At 42.9% G+C, this 8,036-nt stretch overlaps 1 protein-coding gene across 9 annotated transcripts in view; it reads right to left on the minus strand.

Moving 5' to 3' along the window:
- LOC136432651 (roundabout homolog 1-like) overlaps positions 1 to 7,346 on the minus strand; it is a 79,255-nt gene extending 71,909 nt beyond the window's left edge. For 7 of the 9 annotated variants that reach the window (XM_066424086.1, XM_066424080.1, XM_066424079.1 and 4 more), the window contains exon 1: positions 7,004 to 7,346. The gene's annotated coding sequence lies outside the window, so the exon portion shown is untranslated. The remainder of the gene's footprint in view (positions 1 to 7,003) is intronic. The other 2 variants (XM_066424084.1, XM_066424083.1) reach the window with 1 other exon arrangement.
- Positions 7,347 to 8,036: the final 690 nt, after the last annotated feature.

Consider the following 8,036-nt stretch of genomic DNA (forward strand, 5'->3'; position numbering starts at 1 on the left):
CCCATACAGCAATGTTGGACACAGTACACATGCTAGAGGCCTTTGTTGAAAATACTACATTACAAGTCAATACAGATCTTTGCCATACTCTTCTACTTGAACATAATTAGGACTTCCTCCTTGACATGAGAGGAAGAAGGAAAGAAGAAAAATCCTTGAGACAGTAACCAGGATGACGCCAAGGATTTGTAAGGAAAACATTCGCCGCATGACTCACAAGTCTCTTTGGGGTTTCCATCATGGCCAGGAGGAAGAGCTTGACATTTTTTGGTGATTAACGAACAAATAAACCGTACAGGATAAAGCTGCTCATATACAACACACTACAGGTGTGTGGTTGCGCTGACTCGCTTTCTTGGCCCAACTTTTGGATTAACTGCTTCCTTCCCCTATAGGATATCCAATTTGTTTAGACAATGACTAACAATTACACCCACTTTCTGAACAAAAACCAAGAAATGGCTTGGTTGTCACACATTTAAGAAAACAAGAGTGTAACTTTAGACCTCATACACCCTGCAAACAGAACCAAATCAAGACTCACAGCAGTTTATCACAGCAGTTTATGTCTCTTCAAGTTCTACATACTTCTATTTTCCCTTGCCAACTAAATCTTTCTCTTTACCCTTTAGAACAGGTCTACTGTAGCTGCTTTGGCTCTTTTGCAAAGGCACCCAAAATGATAATGCCCACAGGTATCACAATCACAGTAGCTCCCCAAACTGGGAATCAAAGAAAATCTCAGAAAAAGACCCTCAGAAGACCTACCTGTCCAAGACCAGTGATCTTCTCCTGTTCACCACGAAAATCCCAATTTCCAAGCATCTAACCAGCCAGCCTTGCATGCATAAAGATGTGGCATCAGCTGGACAAGGGATCCTGATTACATACCAACGGATTTACCTTCCCAAAACCTGCCCTCCTGCCCCCTGACCACTTCAGCACTAATCTCACAGGGGAGCAGGAAGTAGGGTATCACGGATCGGGAGCATTTCAGGATGGGCCATCTCCACACTGCTTACCATCCATGTGGGAACTCTCACACCTTCCTGTGGCAACCTTCATGCTGATTTCCCACTCTCCCAAGATCTTTACTGTAACTAATGCCAAATGTCATGGTGGGATCTTCTGGCCACCTCACATGCAAGGAAAACATCTCAAACCTGTGGCATCACAGCAGGGGGCAACTGGACAAGCCACCTGAATCTTGTTGTTTTTTACCAGGGAGCTTCATGAGTAACAACTCAAAGTACCCAAATCGTAAGAGTTACATTACATCGTTAACACTTAACACCAGTATCATCTTCAAATAAACGGATGATTTAAAACTCTGAAGGAAAAGAAATGATCGGCCTGATGCAGTCTGTGAAGGAAGTGCTATTTCTAACAGTTCCACACATGGCTTTGACCTTCCCCTGGCCCAACCTGTGGGACAGACATGTCAGCAGGCCATGTCCACAGACACCACAACAAACAACCTTGGTCTGGCATCCCGTGTGTGGCAATGGGCCAGGCAAACTTTCTGGTGGGAATACATACAACTGACCTTGGCAACTTCCTCACCCTTGTACCATGTTGTAACCCAGCGGAGAAATGACATTAGCGCTGGACAGAACAGACCCCGCCATTGATTGGGCAGAACTGTAACCGTGGCCTCTCGCCCTGGAGGATTCCATGGGGTATAAACATGGCCATGAAGAAATTAGCCTTTCCATTGCAATGGAGATGTTGGAAACTTTCCATATTATAATGGATTATACCAGAATACAATCCATATACATTGTCCTTTTCACCAAGGTAACCAAGGAGGTTCTATTCATGTATAAAAAAGAAGAAATTGCAATGATAACAAACAATAGAGAAGTCGTTTATCTGGCGACTATGCCAGAGTGTTGGACACACTTCACAAAATTATAGCCCTTTTCTCTGCAATTATGCTGTTGATGAGCTATAATTATATGCCTGCACGCGACACAATTTCACCTGGCAGACAGTGATGTCACGCTTGCTCCCAGGTAGACGCTTCTACTATGCTTCAGGAGTCCGATGGACGCCACAACAACCATCCACCAATCCCACGCACCCATGTTTAGAATAACCTTTCCTGACCTCAGACAACATGAATCTTCGCTTCGGCAAGATTGTATTTCATACACCAGGGCTATTTTCAGAGAAGGGGGATTTGATTTCTCTGTCCTCACTAACATTAAAGGTGGCCGATCCATATTGCGTGCCCTTTAATTATACTTGCCATCCTTCCCAACCTTGTTATGTATTGGCGAATTCATTGATTCACATTCACAAGCCATCCAAGGAATCCATTACTCTTCTCGGGGATGGGAAAGTGTGGTTTTGTGGCAGTGATGAAGGTGTGTGACTCTGGGACAAGAACCTAATTATGCCATGCCTTCTGTGGCTAGACCCAATAATTGGAACATGGGTATCCAGTGACATCTGCGACACTCTGCCACCAAAACCTTCCATCCACTTTAGTCCGGTTGATATGTTACTGAATGTTTTTAGAAGCCAATTCTAACATACAGAATATAGCAACACACATCCAGACAAGATGCTTACAAATTTGAACGAAGTATGCATGTGTTAGACTTTGTTCTGTTATTGTTTCAGCAAGGAAAGGGTCTAACTAAACTTGTGACCCCAAGTCACATCTGCATCCAGTTTGACAAAATCCAGACTAGAGTAGTTGAGCCACGCAAATGCACAAGGTTGAATTTCTCCCAATTAAAAAACAAGAATGCAGCAAATGAAGCAAGGTGGCGTAACCGAATGCCCGCTTCCATGATAACAGGCACAGTAACTAGACTGTTTCTCCCACTGGGCAGTTGTCATGGCCAGACCTGTGTGGCTGGTATCTCTCAATGTCATTGTTGCATAATGTGAGACTACAGGTCAGGATGTAGTAATGTTCGTAGCCAAGCATGGTAACTTCCTTTCATAGGAAGTGACAGTTGGGACACCCTAATCAGTGCCCGGGGGGGTCCACGTTATCCTGCAGGGCTATGGGAAACCGTAAAGGAGAAAAAAAGCAGCGGAGGTAGTTATCATTCTGCAGTGACATGATGCCGCCGTGGTCCACTGAGCCAGTTAATATCAGGATGGGCAACAGAAGGATGGAGAAAGTCGGCTCTATCAAAGGGTTGCTAACCGCAGGTATTCCTGTAAAAACACAGCTTCTCTCTGAAGCCACGCTGCTAGAGCCCTCTGTCTTTTCAGGCAATGGGGGTCACATTTCCATCTGGACATGAGCTTCTACAAGTGCCCAAATACCTAGGGGCAAAGGTCACTGGCAAAGGATAATGACTGCCTATGACAAACCCTGATGACCTCATCCTGTAGTTGTAACCCATGAATGTTCTCTGTATTGAGACTCAGATCATGTTTCTTCAACTCAACAGGAATGCAAAGAGCTGAGAAAGTACAGGAGCCCTGAAATTGTCCAGGACAATTCTCCCTGTTTTTGAACTTGCTACTACAAAATACGTGAAATTTTATCCAATGCTTCCCTTTAGTCTTTACGTTATTACAGAGTGCATTTAATGCTGCATTTAACATTCAGCTGACTGTGCAGCTACAAAGTCTGTCAATGACTATGTATTAAGACTAGCCATAAAATCATTGGAGGGTAAGCCTAGCCTAAGGATGTAAGCAAGCCCCTGCATATACTTTTCAACTGTGGTGTGAAATATTGGAAACAACCAGGGAACCTGACGGCAACACTAAAGCAACTTTAGATACCATCGCTTTCTTTGAAGCACTGCTGCCTACATCAGAACTGATACATAAAATGTTGTTAAGTCAGAAAACATGCTGCACCATAAAATTGTCTATTACACTTGGCAGACAGCCCTTTCATTACATGCACAAGCACGGTTTTCAATCTGGCAAGATGAATGGGTCTGAATATAATGAGGATCATAAAGAGCCCCAGAACCTTATCAATATTTTATGCCGTAATACCCCTATCACACATTTTGCACTGGTTATCCCAGACACTGTAATCTTTCCTGACAGAGACATTCGCTCAGTCAAGTTCCCGATACTTGCACAAAGCCTTCTTGCAGAACGCCAGAAAAGTGCATCATCAGAGAAAGAACCCGTCGTCGCATAAAAACATCTCAGCAATTTTAATATGGGAGTCATGTATAATGCAGCGACATGCTGAATATGTATGGTTGTCATAGTAAAAGGTGCCTCCTGCGGAGCAGAAATGGATTCCCAGGATGAATGGGTTGACATGAAAAAGGACCATTTGGGTCCCCAGCACATCAAAGCTAATGCCTTTGGGGATGCTATATCCAGATCCAGACAGCCAAATCTCTGCTACACCATTTTCTACAAGAATGACTCAGAATACCCTGGCTATACTTAATGTTAAACAGACATGTTTTGCTCTAAATTTCACCACCTACTTTAAGCACATTATTTGCCCTAACAGTTAGATCACAAGATTTTCCTCCACTACATAATAGTACATTAAAACATTGCACATATGAGCAAATTTGGACAAAGAAGCTTTCATAACAAATAAGACTAGAGGTTTTTAGAGATTCAATACAGCTCTATTTTCTGGAATTAAACAGATCAATAGTATTTTACACATCAAGGTAAACCTGCTTAAAGTTATACCTGCACTGGCGGCAGGTTATTCAAGAATGAGAGTCACAACAGTGAGGTAATAATGCTGAAAGCTATTAAGAGACAGAATGTCCAAGTGGGTACCTACAGCATTAGGCTTTACAAGACAATAAAACAGGGAGATCTCTTTAGCAGGGCCTGCATACAGCATATACATGTAGTTACATTTCCCCCTGAAGAGGTTTCATGTTTATTTGCATCTCCATGCCATTCTCTGCTAACTGCATATCAAACAAGGAGTGGCTGCAAATAATGGGAGCAAAATAAGGTAACATAAAACATGAGATAGGAATGAGCTATTGGGTTATAGCGATTGTTGGATAGGATTAATGTGTGATTGTAATACTAGGTGCAAAACTGACTAATGCTATTGTGGAATCCTTATCAAAAGTGGCCAAATCTTATCAACAGACGTGTGAATTACTTTGAATGGTGTAAATCAGCCCCATTCAAATGCATTGCTATTGATTGTACAGCATTTAATTTTTTACAGGAGTGTGGACCGGAATAGGTCTAGGAACAAAACAACTAGATAAGTAAGAAGTTTAGATTTCAAAATGGTTGGCAATTGCTGTTCAAAGCTTTTTTAGTATTCAAAGCAACGCATCAGAGTCTAATTCTCCAGTCTGACCCAATCTCGTCCAGTCTGTCTAAAAGGATTTCAGTTGGTGCACTTTAAAAATGTATTTGCTGGTGGTGATACGACCTCCCGTCTACTCTTTCCATTATGGTGCAAGCACATTTGTCTTCATGGTCATTGTGCAAGGGTCAGTATAGCTTAAGATACATGGGATAACTGTTGTCCAGGCCAGGAAAAGCATACAGTGAGAACGGCACAAGTCAATACCATTTCCACATCGGATGGATGCCAATGGCTGCAGCCTCCATCCTGGTTGCTATTTGAAGGGCAGAGGGCAGATGATTTGCCAATTCATCTCTGCTCTTGGAAGAAAGATGGTGGAACCAAAAGAAGAAAACATTCATCAATGTACACAATGCACTCCCCCTCTGTGAATGCACCAGAGGACCCCTTTGAAGCCACACAAAACTTGCATTTGGAGTTAACCAGCGACATGAGGATGGAATGAAGAGGGATGGAAAGGCCGGATGCGGGTACCATATTCCATAGAAACCGTGCAGGTGAAAAGAAGATTAAAAAACCCTGTCCGTGGAACACAAAGACACGGTTCGACTGAAACTCACGAACTTACCTCTCCGCACCTGGCCGAAGTGAAAACGCTCAACAACAGTGAGGAAAGTAGACAAAGCCCTATCAGATTCCATACAAATCAGGTCTATAATTGATGGGAGACCGACCATTTTCAAGCATAGCATGCCAACACCTGGAGCGGAAAGCAACTTCCTGTACCTCTATAACCTTCTTGTCAAATGAAATTAAAGAAAAATATAATACAATTTCAATATACATAATCTAAAAATTGCCCAGAATACAATGTAATTCAGATATCACACAATTGATACTCAAACCCCAAATTTTCACACCAACTCACTACTCGTGTTTTCATGGCAACATAAATTGACACGCATGTGGCATCCTCCGTGATTTTGTAGCAGCCACAAAAAATGTTACAAGTTATAGTCTGCGATTTTCGCCACCTAAACAAAGCCTGGACTTAAAATATTGCAAACGAGATGTATTTCTAAAGGTTATATTCTTTCTGTTGATCCAAGAAGAAGCTGATAATACAGGAATAGCTGGAAGCCAGCCCGTTAAAACGACGTGGCAGGCAATTTTTACTCCGTCTAGAGAGACAATTCTGTGGCAAAACTGCCACCATGGCGCCAACGTTAGTGTCTGGATAACGTGAAATTGTTTGGAGGATTTACCCGCGGTTTCAACACCAGAAATCCCGCAATCAACCGACGATTGGGGAAAATTGGGTGGTTTGTGATCAAGCTTTCAACACCGAGAGATAACGGTTCACAAGGCGGTCTCTCACGTTTTTTTTTTCGGCGGGGCAAAAGTCAAAATACTGCGCGCGGCAGTCGGACCAAAAATAGCAAGTCTAGAATGGCAACGACGGACGGAGCCGGCTATAATTTCATCACAAGATTATATAAAAACATTCTTCGGTCGCTATAATGTCTTCCAGCAACCTACATTTGGCTGTGGGTAAAAACTGGAGATTTGGAACCCTGCATGGGGGTTGGAGTGGCAGATGGCCGAAGAAAAGACGTCGGGACAAAATATGCACGTATATATTTATCCAGACAAGAACGAGTTCAAACATGTTAAATCTCGGTTTCTGAGGAAAATCTTTCTATCACGTTAAGATGGATACGAAGATAAGCATGTATTCGTCATAATATGATGTTTAGGACGTACCTGAGTTGTACACCTTCCTCGGAGAGTTCAAATCCCAAGCAAACGCCGGCCCGAACACACAACAGAGATCTGAGCGGTAGTGTAGTAGTCTCTCCCCGCCTGACAGCTCTCCCCGCTCCTTGTGTCCCGACCGGAATTTTTCCTCTCTGTTTTCCAACTGAGTCCTAACCACGGTAAAAGCAGCTCCGCCTATCTACCACCAACCCTTCGCACGTTCGAATATCCAGAGACTTGCTTTAATTTTGACGGGAAAATGCCAGTTTCAGGGGCCAAAACGTCGTCTGACACTCTGCTTCCCACCATTCAAATCCGAAGTGCGGCTGCCGCATTCACATGTATATCGATAGGCGGATCTACCCATTGGGCTCATTTAGGGTTTCTGCGAAACCGGTTTATCCACACAACAACAATATCATTGCCTTAGTTACCGTCAAAAGAGAATAAAAACATTTTTCAGTAACGAACTTTATCTAAACCTTAGATTCTGACAGAAATTTAACATTTTTAAAACAGAAAATTACAAAATACGCGTGCTTGTATACACCATTGGTACCCTCCCATAGCTCGGCGTGTGTTGGTACAGTGACGTCAACGTTGGACCACCCGCCTGCGCTGGCCGGGTTGATATAATGGACTGACCCAACCCAAACCGGAATGGGAGTAAAAAGAATGAAATGTGTATTTGTTCACACATTTGTTCCCGAATATAGGAATATTGCGTTTAAGGCAAAATGAGTTACCAATTGGCAGACACTAAGGAATATCTTGACGATTTGTGACTTACATTCTTTTAAATCAAAATTTGTGTTAGTATTCCTGTAATAGTCTAGTGCCGCAATCAAGTCCACAAATGTCTATGTATATTTTGTACACAGAGCTATCCCTGTAGAGCTGTTCAATGGAAATAAAATGGGGGCACAGCACCACAGCTTTACAACGATCCCATGCAAGTGCATCCACCAATGAGGTTTCCTTGCAACCATTGAACCTCATTGAACCTCAAGTTCAGCAATGGCCAGAGACCCTTCCTCCT

This window comes from Branchiostoma lanceolatum, chromosome 4 (genome assembly GCF_035083965.1).
Source record: "Branchiostoma lanceolatum isolate klBraLanc5 chromosome 4, klBraLanc5.hap2, whole genome shotgun sequence".
NCBI classification, from domain to species: domain Eukaryota; kingdom Metazoa; phylum Chordata; class Leptocardii; order Amphioxiformes; family Branchiostomatidae; genus Branchiostoma; species Branchiostoma lanceolatum.